Source organism: Symphalangus syndactylus, chromosome 17 (assembly GCF_028878055.3).
Source record: "Symphalangus syndactylus isolate Jambi chromosome 17, NHGRI_mSymSyn1-v2.1_pri, whole genome shotgun sequence".
Taxonomy (NCBI): Eukaryota; Metazoa; Chordata; class Mammalia; order Primates; family Hylobatidae; genus Symphalangus; species Symphalangus syndactylus.
In genome coordinates this window covers 34,920,291-34,938,239 of record NC_072439.2, presented here as the reverse complement: position 1 = coordinate 34,938,239, position 17,949 = coordinate 34,920,291, and the positions used below count along the sequence as shown (strand labels likewise).

Genomic DNA, 17,949 nt, shown 5'->3' with positions numbered 1-17,949 from the left:
ACTCCCAGCCTTGGCCAACTCAAACAGGCCCCCTCCCTGTCCATTCCCTGCTCCTGTTTACACCGGGAGCCCCTTAGTCATTCCTTGGCTGGCCTTTCTACTCTCCCCAATATCCCTCCTCTCTTGGCTCTTTCTGCCCTTATAAGTCCTCTCCCAGTGGCCCCAACACCTCCTGCCTTTCCTCTCACCATGCCTGCCTTTGCCTGATCCTCTCTTCCTCTACTCTGGGTTTGGCCTCAACTTGGGGTCCCCTCCTAATTAGAGCTACTTCAGCACAGACATCCAGGCCTGGAAGCTGACCTAGAAAGGCCAGTGAGGAGGGGGTAGAAGCCATCAGTCCAATCTTCTCCTTCAGAAGTGGAAATGGGTGTAGAGAGATGAAGTGATTTGTCCAGGGTCATATGGCTAGCCAGTTAGCAGTGAGTCTAGAACCTAAGTGTTTAGACTCCAAACCCAGTGCCTTCTCCTCTAAGCCCACTGCCCTTCTAAATGCTCTATCTCCTTTCAGCTTTTTCTTTCCATCTTATTTATCTCTCAGCCTTTCTCTGGCCAAGTCTGTGTGTCTCCAAGTGCCTCTGCTTTTTCTCTTAAACCTGACCTCTTTGGTACCCTCTGTCCCTTCATTGCTCAGTAGGAATGATTTGCTGTGATGACTGACTATTATTAATCATGGTCTGCTTGATGGAGAGGAAGAAGGGTGAAGGGCAAGGCCAGGACACTCAGCAGGCTCCTGTTGTCGCCAGCCTGCTTGCCCTGAAGGCTGGAGTTTTAGAACCAGAAGAGTGAATTTCCACAGAGGAGTTCAGGATACAGGTGCAAGTTCTAATGCCAGGGGTCATGCTGAATTTTAGTAGCGTGGAAGAGGGGTGGGGAGTACTGATAATGGTTTATTTAGCACATGCTCTATTCCTGGCCCTGGGCTTGACCTTTAATCTGCCTCTATCCCATTTATCCCAACTTATCCAGCACTGAAGGTATCATGATCCTCATTTTACTGTTAGGAAACTGAAGCCTAAAGGAGAGAAGTGACTAAGCGAAGGCCAACAGAAAGGGGCAGAGGTGAAATCCAAACCCAATCCCAGTAGATTTCAGAGCCATTGCTTTTCCCACTGCAATGTCAGCCCTGTAAACCGGGCTGGGTTTCTACAGAGGTATGGGGGAAGATTCTAGAGTAGGAATTATAACCCAGATCCATTGTCCTTGGGGTGGGGTGGGGGAAGATTGGGTATACAATCCATTAATCCTCCGAAACTGGATGGAAGTTTTTGTCCGCATGTATGTGATTTCTCTGGGGTGAGACTCTGTGGCTTCTTTAAGATTCTCGGATGCCTGGAAATTCTGAGAACACTAAGGCTGGATGCCTTGGTTTCAAGAAACAGACTCGGGTCTTGTTGGGCTGTAAAAAGTCTGGTTGGGTAGGGGTGGTGGAGGCTGAGGTGTCCATGAAATAAAACTTCCTAGGCCAGGCGCGGTGGCTCATGCCTGTAATCCCAGCACTTTGGGAGGCCATGGTGGGTGGATCACGAGGTCAGAAGTTCGAGACTAGCCTGGCCAACATGGTGAAACCCCGTCTCTAGTAAAAATACAAAAATTAGCCAGGTGTGGTGGTGGGTGCCTGTAATCCCAGCTACTTGGGAGGCTGAGGCAGGAGAATTGCTTGAACCTTGGGAGGCGGAGGTTGCAGTGAGCCGAGATTGCACCATTGCACTCCAGCCTGGGTGACAGAATGAGACTCCATCTCAAAAACAAAACAAAACAAAACAAAAACAAATAAGCAAACAAAGAAGTTGGATCTCACAGAGAGAAGGAAGGCGGGATATTTAGGAAAATTATGAAGCTGAAGGCAGGGGTAGGGGGATTTCCAGAAGTAGAATAGGAGCCCAGTTATACCAGGATCCAGAGCCTGCTGAAGCTGGGGAGTCGTTCTGTGTGTGTGTACGTGTATGTCTAAGAGAGGGAAATTGGAAAGTACAGGAGTAGACCATTTGCACCCTCAGGCTCTGTTGCTGCTCTGACTCAGGTCTCTGCCTAGAGGAACTGAGGGCTCTATCATCTGTGAGTCACCTCCACCATCCCCACCCGCTGTCTGACCCAGGAGAAACCCCTCCCCCGTGTCCTATGCCTAAAATAAATCCAGACTCCTCTCCTTTTTCTATCCCCAGTTTGCACAGAGCACAGGAGGGGCGGATGGAAGATGTTTACTAGGGTGACAAAAGCAGACCTTAGCAATAAGATGCGTGGGTTCTATTGTTGCTCCAGGACTCTGAACCCAGTGATTAAGACTCTGACTAGAGCCAGATGTGGTGGCTCACACCTGTAATCTCAGCACTTTGGGAGGCTGAGGCAGGTGGATCACCTGAGGTCAGGAGTTTGAGACCAGCCTGGCTAACATGGTGAAACCCCGTCTCTACTAAAAATACAAAAAATTAGCTGGGCATGGTGGCAGGAGGCTGTAATCCCAGCCACTCAGGAGTTTGAGGCAGGAGAATCGCTTGAACCCGGGAGGTGGAGGTGGCAGTGAGCCGAGATAGCATCATTGCACTGCAGCCTGGGCGACAGAGAGAGACTCAGACTCAAAAAAAAAAAAAAAAAAAAAAAAAAAAAAGACTATGACTAGATACCTCCGTGGGGACCAAACTGGGAGTTTTTCCAGGCGAGACTAGGAGAGGCACAGGGAGACAGGGCCTAGGGGATGGGCACTGACAGGAGAGGAGCAGAGCTAAGAGAACACTAGGATAAAAGATACAAGACCCAGGAATCCAGATTAAGCAGATCAATGGGAAGGAATTTCCCCCACTTGCTAATGTCTTTTCCCAAAAGTTCTTCAATTTTTCTTATTTATTTATTTATTTATTTATTTATTTATTTTTGGCGTTTTTGGAGGCACCAGAATGCTATGACAAAATGTAACAACTCCAGATAGGAAGTTAAAAGGAAAATAAGATCCTCTGGGGTGTCCTAAACATTGACCTCATTTTATTTGCTCACTCATGCCACCCCATGACTTTCCTTTCTCTCCCCTTTGCTGCCTTGTACCTACCTCTGGAGAAGAAAGGGGTGCCTGAAGCTTCTCAGCTCAAGGGCCTGGCAGTCAGAGGAGAGAACCATCCGGGGTGGGAGCTGTGGATGGGAGTGTCAGCTTCTTGGGATGGCCTTCCCAGATGTAAGCACATCTGGAGCCCATCAGGAAGGGACCTGGAGCACCAGGATTCCCAGTGCACATCCGATTGGGGCTATGAGGGGTTGAGGATGAGCCAGGCGTTCCCTCCCACCTCCACAAGTCTGCCTGCCATTTCCAGCCCTCTCTTGGTAAGGATTATCAATCCCAGACAGAAAGGGCATTGGAAGAGGCTGGGGAGGAAGGCAGGAGGGCCACGGATTGCACTCCAAACCCAGACATGCTGTTACTAGCTTCAGCTCTTTCTGGCTTTATAGAGATAACAGCATCTCTGATCAGGTAGTAATCAAGGTGTGTGTGTGTGTGTGTGTAGAGCATAGTGTGCCATTAGTCCTTAACACAATGGCACAAAGTTGTGTTTATTTAGCACATGTCCCTCTCCTTGCTTTTAATAAGTCTTCCTCATGAGTTCTCTGGACCTCTGGCGCTCCTCATCTCTCTACCCCCAAACAAACACATACACTCCTTTCTTGGCTGCAAATTCCTCCCTGTCCATCATCACCTCACAATGAGCACATTTGTTTTCCAGGGATCACGTACAGGGCTAAGAATAGGTCCATCCCCTTGCCTTTCTCTTCAGGGAGAGCTAACCTGTTGGGGTGCTGAACTAAGGGATAAGCGGGGTTTACAGCAATTCCTATAAAGGTTCCAGGTGTCCCCAGCAGCCAGTGCATAAAAGTAAAATGGAGAGTCTCTGGGGCTGAGATTTATGACCCCAGTGATATGGAGCACTCCTGGGAAGCAGAGCCCCCTCCTTTTCTTCCAGAGCTATAACTTGAGGAGGAACAAAGCCTTAGAAGATTCTTCACCCCTGGACTCCAAGGTTGAGGCTTACTAAATTGAGATAATAGCATAAAAGAAAGTAATGTTGTATACAGTTTATACATTCACAATTCACAAGTGATTACTTCTGTGTCTAATGTACAAAAATATATTGGACTTCCTACCTTACCTGCAGTAAAGGTTGAATTGCATTCTGTCCTTTGAATACCCACACCCTCCACCTCTAGCCTCAGTCCTTGATTGGACTTCAAAGCCCTAAGGGAGAAGCCAAGAGGAGGAGCTTTCTGACCCTTTGGTTTATATTCCTTTCAACAGATGTCCAGCAGTTGGGAGGTTGGGTACCCTCTTCCAGTCTCTAATCTACATGTGGCCAGAGGGTTCCAGATGACAGAATTGTGGAACTGGGAGGTAGGGTAGGGCTTCCAGGTCTCTAAGATAGAAAAGGGGTGTGTGATAAGATTGACCTGGGAAGAAGAGAAGTTTGGGGTTTGATTAAAGAGCTGGGTGCCTAGGAACAGAAACGGTGGAATGGCACTCCAAGCTTTCACCTCTAGGGAAAGCGGCTCTCCCTTCAGGCCACACTCTTCCATCCAGTCGGCCAGGGCAGGCCACACCCCCACAGCTGGCTGGGAAATCTCAACCCTACCCCTCTCTACAAACCAATTGCTTACAGATGTTCTAGGAAGGGGGGTTGTTGAGAGGAGGAAGGGCAGGACAGGGGTAAAGGGAAGGAAAACTCAAGGAAGGAGGGAAGACTCATGGAAGGGAGAGAGGAAGTTATGGTCAGGTGGGGAAGCCTGTCAGATGGTGAAGAAGTCAGAGAGAAAGAAACAGTTGAAGAAAGAAAGAGAGAAAATGAAAAAAAGGGTCTCATTTTCCCCTGAAATCCACCCTACTCTTTGCAGGCAAATTAATCTTCCTAAACCAAGGCTCTGATGATGTTACTTCTCAGATCAAAATCTTTCATGGCTCCAACATTTTAACTAATAAAGATCTCAGTCTGCTCTAAGGTTCCTAGAATTGTGCAAGGGACATTAACTAATAAGTGCCGTTGATCTAAGCAGTATACATTTTTGAGTGCTTACTATGTATAAAGCTCTGTGGGCTATGCTGGGGAGAATAAGGAGGGAGAAGGAGGGGGAAATGGGTTAGGTTGGAGACATAAATAAGAGCAAAGAGGTAGACAGAGAGGGTTCAGCGAAAGGAAAAGACAGAGTGGCTAGGGATTGGTGAAGGAGAAGGGGGTGGAGGAACCAGGAAGGAGCATCCTAGAAAGATGGTAGGAGAGAGGAAAGGAGAAAGGAAAGGGGAAGCGCATAATAGAGACGGGGGATAGAGGGAAAAGAATGTGAGGAGAGGGAGGGCAGGGGTGCAGAGTCACGAAGAGTGGGAAATATACTTTGGAAGACTGCATGGAGGGACTAATCCTTTCCTTCTGCCAGGTCTGGAACTCTTCATTGGCCAATGAGAGGCAGTGTTAACACTGGTCTGCTCCTTCCTCTGCCACCCCCAGCTTCCCATTTAGGACCCAGCTTTCTAAGTCCTTTGTCATTTTGGGGTCATTGAGTTGAATCTACTCTTTCTTGAGTTCCCTGCCCTCCTGCTCCCACCCCTGGGGACCGATTTCTGAAGTCATCTTCCCCCCGCTTATTACACTGCAACCTAGTCTCCCTTGTCTTTTTTGGTCCATCTTTGGATTTATTTCCCTGAAGTGGGTGGGCAGGAATGAAGCAGACTAGAGGTGCTTCCAGATCTGTTCCGCCCTTCATCAGTGTCCACCCTTCCCCTTCTGAACCAGTCCAAGACTGCGACTTTTGTGTCAGAAGTCCCTTTGGCCCCTTTCCTGCTCCTGAATCCCTGGAGTGGTATTTGGAGGTGGGAGGAGGGGTAAGGTCCGAAGTGGAAAGTCTGACGCTGAGTCCAGGCCCCCAGCCCCACTCAGACTGGCTGAGCTCATCTCTCCAAGCAACCGCAGCTGGACATTTTCCATGTGATCACCTCAGGGAGGGGGGCTGGGTTCCAGAAACCCAGACAGAGTTGACTGCGTATCACAGCTTAGGAACAGAGCACCCTCAGGTGCCTCCTCTCCATCTTCTCCTGTGTTCTGCATGGGAAAGCCCTGGGGGAGTAGCAAGGAATGGAGAAACAGGCCTGGAGAAGGGCCAAAGCTGGAATATATTTTGGGCCCAAGTTGGCCCAGGTTTCTACATCTTTCCCATGTTCACCACTTGTGCTGGCCAGGCTGGGAAAAGATCTTGTGTGATGCGAATGTGCCTGTGAGGTGAAAACCTCCATCTCTGTGTGTGTATGGTCTGAAAACCTGAACATGCTTATGTTGGTGTATTTGCATGGGTGGGGTGTCTGTATCCTGATCTGTCAATAGGCTAAAGTTGGGGTGTGTGTGTATGTGTGTGTGTGAGGTGTGATTGCCCCTGCTCTCTTGCCAGTGCAATGGGAGGTGAGATAGCAGTTTGGGGAAGAGGGCTGCCTGTTCTTACAACTCTCCCAACCCTCCCCACCACCACATCCCTTCCCAAACTCATGGTGTTCTCTTTCAACTGCAGATACTGGAGCGCCAGAGAAAGCAAGCTTGAAACAGAGAGGAATGGGTCACTTTGGTGGAGGAAATTGGGGTAAGGGGGCTTCTGGAACTGGCTGACATGGGAGTGATGATCTAGCTATTGATGCAGGGGCTGCTGTGAGAATAGCCCCCCGCCTCTGCCATGAAGGCTGCTGAGCTGGAAGGTTTAGAGGGCGTTTCATGTGGGTCTCTGCACTCCTTTCCTCACTCTCCCCTGGGCCTGAGATGTCTGGACAGGCTGGAGGAGGTTGGTGGAGAGGCAGGGAAGGGGATGGGCAGGAAGCCCTTGGCTGTTTGTTCCCTCTCTTTCCTGACTCCTTTGTGGCAGCAGACTGGCTTCCTTCCTCCTCTCAGCATCTTGGCTCCCAGCTCATTTCCGCTCTTATGCCCTTAGTCTAGCTCTCAGCCTTGCACAGGGGAGTTTTTCCAAGCCGGGTCTTCTGGGCACAGGGACTCCTAGATGAGTGGGGTAGGGGCTGAGGAATGCAAATGAGATGTCAGTGTGCCCTTCCCTCAACCCATTCAAAGTCTGTAGCCCTGCATTGAATGAACTGGAGGAGAAGCTTATTTGCCAGGGGATGGGAAGCAGGAACCAGGTGTTTGGTTACCTGGGGCCTGCCTCTCCTTCAGCCTGAGATGTGGAGAGAGCAGGGCTGGAAGGACTCCCCACCCCCACCTCAGCCTCGCTTCCCTCTCTGCGTCCCTACTTGGCTGTCCTTGCTTCAGTCTGCCCCTGCCCCACCTCCCACCTCCAGCTACTGCCCTACAAGTCAAGGAATGTAAGTTTGATTTCTCACCCTCTCATTGATTAGTCATGGGCACCCCGATCCCCACGGGAACCGTTACTCACCCTTGGGCCCCCCCTCACTAGCAGTCTCCCCAGAACTGGCTGAGTTCCTGTAGGAGGAGTTCACAGCCAGCCGTTGGACTTGTGGGAGGTAGTGGGGGTTGTGGGTGGTGGGCAGTGTCCTGGAGACAGCCACTTTTGGAACAGTGGTTTGACCTTATTATGGCCCGGAAGCATGAGTCTCTCCCTCCTCCCAACACACACATATATGCACAGAGACGTTGTACTCCTGGTTCTAGCTACTTTAATCACCATGGGTATTTTGTCAGAAGAGGTGAGATTGGGCTAGGGAAAGTGTCCTGTGACTGTCTGGAGAAGGGCCCAAAGCAACTGAACATTTAGTCTCTTCACTGCTGCTGGCTTTGGGGGCCAGGACTAGGGCCTGGGGCCTGCTCTTTGGACTTGGCTGAGTGCCCAGGCCTGGCCTCTGTCTCCCAGAATCAGACAGGGGCCTTTCCCAATAAGGAGCTTCCCAACTCTGGGTCCACTTCCCTGTTGCCCCCACCCCTTCTCCCCTCTAACAGTTCTTCTGCCCTAAAATGGCCAAGTTTTTCCTTTCTTCCCTCCCCTACACCCAGGTTTGGGCCCCAGGGGTAGAGCTGGGGGTTGGATAAGGGTAAGACTGCACAGGGGCCAGATGGGCTGGTTTGGAGAAGGGTAATGAGATCCCAGGAAGAGAGGGGAACCGTGCCACATGGCTCAGGTGTGTATGGGGGGTGGAGGTGGAGGCACGGCTTCCTGGAGTTATTGTCTCTCCTATAATAATAATAGCTTATGCTTTATGGTATATAGTATGTATTCTAAGAGCTTTATATGTATTAACTTATTTAATTGGCACGGCCCCTTTATCAGGGAGGTACTATTGACCTATTCCATAAGATGAGGAAACTGAGGCACAGACTTGCCCAAGGTAAGCAGAAGAGCTGGGATTCAAACCCAAGCAATCTGGCTTTACTTTAGGAAAGACCAGCCCACTAGGTTTATCTCTGGAATGCTTGAGCCTCACTGGCAAAGGCAAAAGGAATGCCTTTATGAGGCTTATGGGGTGTTCATGCTCATAGAAGCTGCTGGTCAAGTGTACCCCACTTTGGACCTAGGTGTTGGATTCAGACTAAACGCTTTCAAAGAAAGCCATTGACCCATTCTTCTTTTTCTTTTTAAACGAATTCTTTGTTTGTTTGTAGGAACGGGGTCTCACTATGTTTGCCCAGGCTGGTCTCGAACTCCTCGGCTCAGGTGATCCTCCTGCCTTGGCCTCCTAAAGTGTTGGGATTACAGGAATGAGCCACTGCACTCAGCAACAAATTCATTTTTTAAAAGCAAATCTAGGCCGGGCATGGTGGCTTACGCCTGTAATCCCAGCACTTTTGGAGGCCAAGGCGGGCGGATTTCTTGAGTTCAGAAGTTTGAGACCAGCCTGGGCAACATGGTGAAACCTCGTCTCTACTAAAATACAAAAAATTAGCTGTGCATGGTGTCACACGCCTGTAATCCCAGCTGATTAAGGAGGCTGAGGCATGAGAATTGCTTGAACCTGGGAAGTAGAGGTTGCAGTGAGCCAAAATCATGCCACTTGCACTCTAGCCTGGGCAAAAGAGTAAGACTCTGTCTCAAAAAAACAAAACAAAACAAAAACAAAAACCAAAAAAACCCCAGATCTATTGATCTATTGTTGAATGATATGCAAGTGACATACAGGTTAGCATAGAAGCCATCTAAGTGTGACTGGAGGTGGAGGAAGGGAGGAATGCAAGAAGGGACAGAAATAAGAATTAGAGAAGACCCAGGAAAATAAGGAAGAGGCCAGTAAGCTTGTATGTAGAAGGACTTCCTTGAGCCTTTCTCCAACTTTTGCTCATGTTTTAGGCAGTTAAAAATAGTGATTTATTCTACTCACTGAGAGAGAGAAAGGAAGAAGGGGATGAGAATTCTTTTACCCTTGAAAGCACACAGGGACTCCCTGGGCTGGATCCAGGTACTTGACTTGGAAGTTCCAACTAGAGCAAGTCTGCCCTTCTTTGGCTCTCGATTTTGTCTTTCCTAAATCAAAGGAATTGGGCTAGGTGATCCTTGAGGTTCCATCTTACTCCAATACATTCAGATTCTCATACAGGAACTCAGGGGAAAACCAGGGTTGCGGCTGGAGTCCTTGTGTGGGGGCCAGGAATAAACAAATAATTGGTAACCAGGATGAGCTCAGTGATCTAGGGGAAAGGCTCTGTAGGGGGTGATGGGAAGGAAGCCAGGGAAGGAGAGGCCAGACCCCAGAAAACTGAATGGAGCATGGACTCATTCATTCATGCAACCATGTACCTTCAGAAACTAAAACCTAGGGGCCGGGCGTGGTGGCTCACACCTGTAATCCCAGCACTTTGGGAGGCCGAGGCGGGCAGATCACAAGGTCAGGAGTTCAAGACCAGCCTGGCCAACATGGTGAAACCCCGTCTCTACTAAAAATGCAAAAATTAGCTGGTGTGGTGGTGCACGCCTGTAGTCCCAGCTACTCGGGAGCCTGAGGCAGAGAATCACTTGAATCCAGGAGGCAGAGGTTGCAGTGAGCCGAGATTGCACCACTGCATTCCAGCCTGGGTGACAGAGCGAGACTCCGTCTCAAAAAAAGAAAAAAAACACAAAACTAAAACCTAGGAATCTGAGCTTCCCATTCAACAAGGTTATGATGAGCCCATGGGCTCTGGATGTCTAGGAAGGGCAAACTCCCAGGTCCCTCCCCAATTTTTGAGGTATTACAGGAGAAAACAGCTAATAGTTATCAAGTACCAGGTATAGATCTAAGCATTTTACATATGTGACCACATTTAACCTCAAAATAATCCTATGAAGCAGGATTTTATATCTTTCAAATTAATTTCTTCATTTAACACTCCTCAACTACCCTCTAAAGTTAACAAGGGCATTTGACTGATAAGAAATCTTTAAAAGTGGGAAAAGATGAAACTAGATTTCTAGTAGGATTTTCTAAGTGGTAATGGTGGGAGCCCCTGGAAGGAGTTAGAGGATTCTCACTTCCTAGCAAGATCTTTTCTGACTCTAGGCTTCCAGATTGTGGGGGGTGGAGTGTGCTTTCCAGCTCTTGACAAATGGCAGATAAAGATATGCATCAGGTTACTGATCAGGAGCAAGAAAATGGCACTCTGTTGTCTTTGAGAATGTTTCTAAGAAGCCTCTAGAGATAGAAACAATCACAGGATTGAGGATTACCTTAAATCTGCAAAGAGACCTTGAGAGGCCAGAGGCAGAATTCTGAGTGAGTTAGCTCCCCTTTGTTTCTACCAACTACTGCTCAACAGCAGGAGAGAAGGAAATTAGATATATGGAGGGATGTGTCTATTGTTTGGGGCTGATAGGAGAATCCTGCCTCCGGTGGGTAATAGTGAAGTTAATTCTTCTATCACTGTAATCAGCAGGAGTTAGAGGTGTGAGTGGTAGTGTTAGTGGAGAGGGGGGCATGGTAGTGAGGATGGGGTTGCCTGGAAGACCTCTGACCAGCTAGAAGAGCCTGAGATTTTGAGGGAGAGGAGATAATTTGCCAGACGGGTACTTGCGGGGAGGGTCCAAGTGTTTGGGCTCCAGCCTGGGGTGAAGTCAGAGACATAAATCACACCTTCCAACTGCCTGTTTCCGCTTTGAGCTCAGTTCCCAGCCAAAAGCCCAGCTAGCCTGCCAGAGGAGTAAGTGTGTGGATGGGGGAGGGGCCAAAGAGCTGGAAGCTGGTGATTGGGAATGGGCGTCATCAGCTGGGAATCTGGTCTCATCAGGGTCATGAAATGGACTCAAAGCCAGGGCTGGTAGAACAGGGAGCCCAAGGATCTCAACAGAACTGCTCTTTAGATGCCTCATCCTACGTGAGACACACCCACAACCACACCCTGTTTGCTGAATTCTCCTCTCTCACACATAAAAACCACTGGGATATGCCTAGAGGCATAGACACCTACATAGACACACCCCCACCCCCATCCAGCTGTTGCTCACTTGTGCCAGAAAACTCTACTGTCTCCTGGATGAGTAGAACTAGGAGAAATGAGTGTGGGTTGAGAGATAAGGAGGATCCTGGATCTTCGTTAAGATCTGGAAACACTTTTCTCTAGTAGTCTTAAAGCCCTGCTCTGTGTCATCTTTTTGCCCTTCCCCACTGGGGATGGGTCTGGGTGATTTCCCTTCTCACTTTAGGAGAACCTCAGTGGTCTGTTGTCCTCTTGCTGGGCAGTGCCTCCTAATCACAGTGATGGCAGAGCAGGAGGCAGGAGATTGAGTGTGCATGTTGGGCGGCGTAGGTGTTTGAGGGCAGGAAATCCAGAAAGCCACTCAGACAATGGCCTTTTCCGCACGCTTGGGTCCAGGCTGCTGGATCCTGTCTGACCCTAACAGCACCTCCTATTTTTCCCTCTGGTTAGCTTCCCACTCAATGCTCATTTCGGGGCATATAGGAGAGGCAGGATTCCTTTGGAGGAAAGGTATCCTGTCCATCAGCCCTTTTCCAGGCGACTGTTTGGGTTGACCACAAGGATTTGGGGGCATAAGTAACCCTATCAAGCCTGGGACCACCCCACCCGTGCCTAGTGTCCTCTTAAATGTAGCATTTGTTATGGCCCCCTACATGGTACAGCTGTAAGCACTTTGACATCTTAAGGGAATCATGATGCTTTTATTTTGGGCCGTTTGCCCCATTTTGTTCTCTGAATTGTCTGTTTGTATCCTATTAGACTGGAAACTTGAATGAAGCAAAGATTGTGTCTGTCAATTGGTACAGCCCCAGACCAGCATTAGGAAAATAATATATGTCTTTTGATATTCAAGGTGATAATATGATTACACTGAAGACAGAAGATCTTGGGAATGCTGGAATATATTTTTTCCTAGAAAAGTGGGGGTAGGTCACAGCTACCATGGCCACTTAAATGGGGGTAAACTGACCCTGAGGTCTCCAATCTCTTCCTTCTCCTGTACCTGGGAGAACCAGAAAGCTTCTTTCTAATACACCTTCTACTTTAGTCATTTGGGTCTCAGTGTCTCAGTATTGTCTCACTAATGTGCCCATTTTGTCTTCAGCTTTGCTCCTGTGATTCCAGTGTCTGGAATGCACTGTCCTCTGTATTAGTCATCAAGGCCCATCCAAGCCCTGCATAAGCTTCCCCATCTCATTCTTTATTTTATTTTATCTTAATTATTCATTTTTTTTTGAGACATAGTCCCGCTCTGTCACCCAGGCCCGAGTGCAGTGGCGCCATCTGGGCTCACTGCAAGCTCCGCCTCCCGGGTTCACACCATTCTCCTGCCTCAGCCTCCCGAGTACCTGGGGTTACAGGCACCCACCACCACGCCCAGCTAATTCTTTGTATTTTTAATAGAGACGGGGTTTCACCGTGTTAGCCAGGCTGGTCTCGATCTCCTGACCTCATGATCCACCCGCGTCGGCCTTCCAAAGTGCTGGGATTATAGGCGTGAGCTACCGTGCCTGGCCTCTTTATTTTAAAATATTTATTTATTCACTTATTTATTTATTTGAGATGAAGTCTTGCTCTGTTACCCAGGCTGGAGTGCAATGGCGTGATCTCGGCTTACTGCAACCTCTGCCTCCTAGGTTAAAGTGATTCTCCTGCCTCAGCCTCCTGAATAGCTGGGATTACAGGCGCCAACCACCATGCCTGGCTAATTTTTATATTTTCGGTAGAGACGGGGTTTTATCATGTTGGCCAGGCTGGTCTTGAACTCCTGATCTCAAGTGATCTGCCTGCCTCGGCCACCCAAAGTGGTGGGATTACAGGCGTGAGCCACTGAGCCCGGACTTCCCCAGCTCATTCTAAATCTCGGCAATGTGCCACTCTTCTGAAGTCCTAGGCTTATAGTCTGGAGTACATGGTCTAGCACTTAATTATCCAGTGTATTAATAAAGTCCTTGTATAATTTAGAAATTGAATACATTTGAATGCACCTATGATAGAAGCAACTCTAAATATTTTATGAAAGCATATTTCATAGAATTTTTTTTTTTTTTTTTTTTTAGACTGAGTCTCACACTGTTGTCCAGGCTGGAGTGCAATGGCGCGATCTTGGCTCACTGCAACGTCTGCCTCCTGGGTTAAAGCGATTCTCCTGCCTCAGCCTCCTGAGTAGCTGGGATTATAGGCACGCTCCACCACCCCCAGCTAATTTTTGTATTTTTAGTAGAGACGGGGTTTCACCATGTTGGTCAGGCTGGTATCGAACTCCTGACCTTGTGATCTGCCTGGCTCAGCCTCCCAAAGTGCTGGGATTACAGGCGTGAGCCACTGTGCCTGGCCAGAATTTTTAATGATAATGTTTGCTTTTTGTTAATGTGCTTTTATTTTGTACAGGGAAGTCATCTGAAAAGACTTGAGTTTGAAAGTTGCCTCCCTTACTTAACAGGTATGTAACCTTGGCAAGTTACTTAACCTCCTTGGGTCTCAATATCTTCACCTGTAAAATGGCAGTAATATCTTTCTCATAGATTTGTTGGGATAATTAAACTAATATACTATATGTATGGTTACAGTACTTGGTTATAAATATTAAAGCCTCATTCAGTCTGTTGATAAATCTGAAATCTATTTAAACTCTGATGTGCTCTCTGTAATGTTGGTTTTTGTTTTGTTTTTTTGAGATGGAGTCTCACTCTGTCGCCCAGGCTGGAGTGCAGTGGCGTGATCTCGGCTCACTGCAACCTCCGCCTCCCGGGGTTCAAGTGATTCTCTTGCCTTACCCTCCCGGGTAGCTGGCATTGAATGTAATATATTTTATAGATCAAGTCTCAGCACAAACACTACTTCCTCCAAGAAGCATTTATTAATTCCCCACCCAGTACTCCTGATTTCACTAGTCACAGCACCTACCCCACTATATTGTATCTTCCTGTTTGTCTCTCCTTTTAGACTAAGTTCTGTGAGGTAAGGATCTTGTTTACTTCTGCTTTTCCACTGCCAAGCACATTGCCTGGATAAACAAATATTTGAATAAATCAAACCTGTTTTTAAAGCAATGGTAAACATAACACAGCAACATTACAAAACTAATTTCTGAATTGTATGACATCGTTTTTTACAACATAGTCTTCTAGCAAGATAGCATTTCTTACTATCATGTTTTTAATGTGCATCTAATTATTGAATTGGATCCAGAGATGTGGTCCAATTACTTGTTAACTTTTGTCACCTGACCTGTCCCCACAAATTATATTTTGAAAGTGTGGCAGAGACCACTAATTCTCATCATCCTGTCTCTTCTTCCTTTTAATAATATGACTCTGCTACCCTGCTATACACACACTAAATCTTAGCAGGGTGCATGGCTGCCAGCTGGGTACTACACTGCCCAGCCTCTCTTGCAATTAGAGGTGGTCCCATAACTATGTTCTGGTCAATAGAATGTGAGTGGAGCAATGTGTGTAACTTCTGGGTCTTGTATTTAAAAAGGAAAGGTAGTTGCTCTCTCACTTTTTCATCCTTTTGCTTGCTATGACATGGTGATCCATTAAGCAGCCACCATGGACCCAGAGATGCAAGCCTTTTCTACCAAAGACCATCTACTCCATATATCTCTGTACTATTACTTTATTTGAAGTAAGAGGCTCACTATATTTGTGGGTTTCTTTGTTATAGCAGTATGGCTGACATCCTTTGAATGAAAATTAAGATAACCATATAATTCATTAAATCTCTTAGCCTACTCTGAAGAATGTTTTCAAGGAGTGCAAAAAAAAAAAACAAGTTTCAACGAAAATAGAGTTTACTGAAGTCACTTATTCAATGGCATTTTGTGAAAAACTATGAAATTTATTCTATCATGAGCATATTCAAAGTTCTTGTAGGTTTATAAACATACTAGCTCTTCTATTTAGCGTTACTTTTTATCATAACTTTGAAATCCCAGATAGATTATGTGGTAGCCTCCAAGATGGCCTCATTGACCCTCCTCTCTTGATATTCATGCCCTTTCTGTTTTCCCTTCCTACACTGAATGATGGCTGGCCCATGTAACCAACACAATACTGTGGAAGTGACATGTGTAACTTCTAACATGAAACCATAAGAGACATTGCAGTTTCCACCATGGTCTCTCTCTTGGATCTCTTGCCAGCCACCAAGCAGCCCTATGGAGAGGCCAATGTGGAGAGAAACTGAGGCCTTCTACCAAAAGCCAGCACCAACTTGCTGTCCATGTGAGTGAACCAGCTTGCAGTACAGAGTGGTCAACCCCAGTCAAGCTTTCAGATAACTACAGCCCTAGCTGACATCTTGACTACAACTTCAAGAGAGACATCAAGGCAGAACTGCTTTGCTAAACTGCTCTTGAATTCTTGACCCACAGAAACTGAGAGAGAATAAATATTTATTGTTGTTTCAAGTAACTACATTCTGGGGGTAACTTCTTATGTATAGATAATATATACTATAAATTTCTTGAAAGTAAGATTCATGTCTTATACTTATTTTACCTCAAGTTATTATATCAACTACTCTCCCACCCCTAACCTAGGTGATTAGAGCATACTGCAACATCTGATACATGAGAAGTGAAATGATATTCTCTTTGAAATTCAGCATAAGACAACTCAGTGAGAGAAGACAAGGTATTAATTAGTCTGACTAGCTTTTCTTCCCTGAGGGCATTTAAGATTTCGCAGGGTGGAGGTGAGGACAAGTGGTAGAACTCAGGTCTCAGATGAGTATTGTTACTTGTCATACTGGAATCTCCCCAAATTCTCTGTTCTCAATAGTTAAGTCGAATATTTTCTTCAGCCTGGGTGTATATGAAAGCTCTGGTAAATGGAATGTTTCCAATATCCTATGGAAACTCACCTGGGCAAAGGAAGTGAATCAATGTCTGGAGGGAAAGTAAAGGCATTCCTCTCTTCGCAGGATAAATTCAGGCACAGGTCCTTTACCAGGGACCAGGTGAACACTGAACAGGCAGGAAGAACTAACAAGAGTCAGCCCATTGCAAATATAAAGGGGCAGGAAAAGACTCTAGTGAGGAAGGGCAGCTGCCGCTGCTGGTGGTGGGGTTGGGTGGGCAATGAAGCAGAGATCAGAGACATATTGGCCTTAGACCCAAAATTTATCTTTGTATATTTAAAGATGGGATCTTACTCTGTTACTCAGGCTGAAGTGCAGTGGCCTGATCATAGCTCACAGCAACCTCAAACTCCTGGGCTCATACCATCCTCTCACTTAGGCCTCCTGAGTAGGTGGGACTACAGGCATGTGACACCATATCTGGCTAGTTTTACTTTTTTCTTCGAGATGGAGTTTCACTCTTGTCTCCCAGGCTGGAGTGCAATGCCACGATCTTGGCTCACTGTAACCTCTACCTCCTGGGTTCAAGCCATTCTCCTGCCTCAGCCTCCAGAGTAGCTGAGATTACAAGCACCTGCTGCCACGCCTGGCTAACTTGTGAATTTTTTTTTTTTTTTTTAAGTAGACACGGGGTTTCACCATGTTGGTCGGGCTGGTCTTGAACTCCTCACCTCAGGTGATCCACCCACCTTGGCCTCCCAAAGTGCTGGGATTACAGGTGTGAGCTACCACGCCCGGCCTAATTTTACTTTTTGTAGAGACAGGGCTCTTGCTATTTTGGCCAGGCTGGTCTCAAACTCCTGGCCTCAAGCAATCCTCCTGTCTTGGCCTTCCAAAGTGCTGGGATTACAGTTGTGAACCACTGTGCCTGGCTTTGATACATATTAATATAATGAATATTACCCAGATGAGCATCGCTTTCTTCTTGAAATAGTAGTTTTAGGCTGGGCGTGGTGGCTCACGCTTGTAATCCCAGCACTTTGGGAGGCCGAGGCGGGTGGATCCCGAGGTCAGGAGATCGAGACCACGGTGAAACCCTGTCTCTACTAAAAATACAAAAAATTAGCCGGGCGTGGTGGCAGGCACCTATAGTCCCAGCTACTCGGAGAGGCTGAGGCAGGAGAATGGCGTGAATCCGGGAGGCGGAGCTTGCAGTGAGCTGAGATTGCACCATTGCACTCCAGCCTGGGCGACAGAGCGAGACTCCGTCTCAAAAAAAAAAAAAAAAAGAAATAGTAGTTTTAGATTCTTTTGGTTACAAGGCTGACTGGAGCCTCCAGCCTTCTCACTCTACAAAAGATTAGGAGATCTGGGTCTCTGATATTCAGATCCCTGTAGTGGGTCCCCAGTGGTGGGAAACAGCTAGTGGGAAAGGGACATTAGGAGTTCAGAACTTTCATTTCCCCACTCCTTTAGTACTCAGTTCCCTTAGCTCAGACATAGCTTATGTCTGGGGTCACATGGGGTTCTGTGGGTGCTAGACTGGTCACCTTCAACAAGGCAAAGTCATTACTTCTCAGAACTGAACAGCAGATGTTGGAGGAGGACGATATTCTAGATATCATCTAGCCCAATGTCCTCATTTTAAGGAAGGCCCAGAGAAAGGGAATGACTTGCCCAAGGTCATACAGCTGATGTGGGATAGAATTCAGGTGTCTTTATTCCAAGTCAGCTCTTTCCATCATGCCACATTTGCTTTCATTCAGTAGGATAAAATGGTATATTA

General features: G+C 47.2%; 1 long non-coding RNA gene across 1 annotated transcript in view; it reads left to right on the top strand.

The window, feature by feature from the left end:
• LOC129465398 (uncharacterized) overlaps positions 1 to 15,799 on the top strand; it is a 46,043-nt gene extending 30,244 nt beyond the window's left edge. Inside the window, exons 2-3 of the long non-coding RNA XR_008651952.2 lie at positions 6,526 to 6,594; positions 15,505 to 15,799. This is a non-coding gene — a long non-coding RNA (uncharacterized lncRNA). The remainder of the gene's footprint in view (positions 1 to 6,525; positions 6,595 to 15,504) is intronic.
• Positions 15,800 to 17,949: the final 2,150 nt, after the last annotated feature.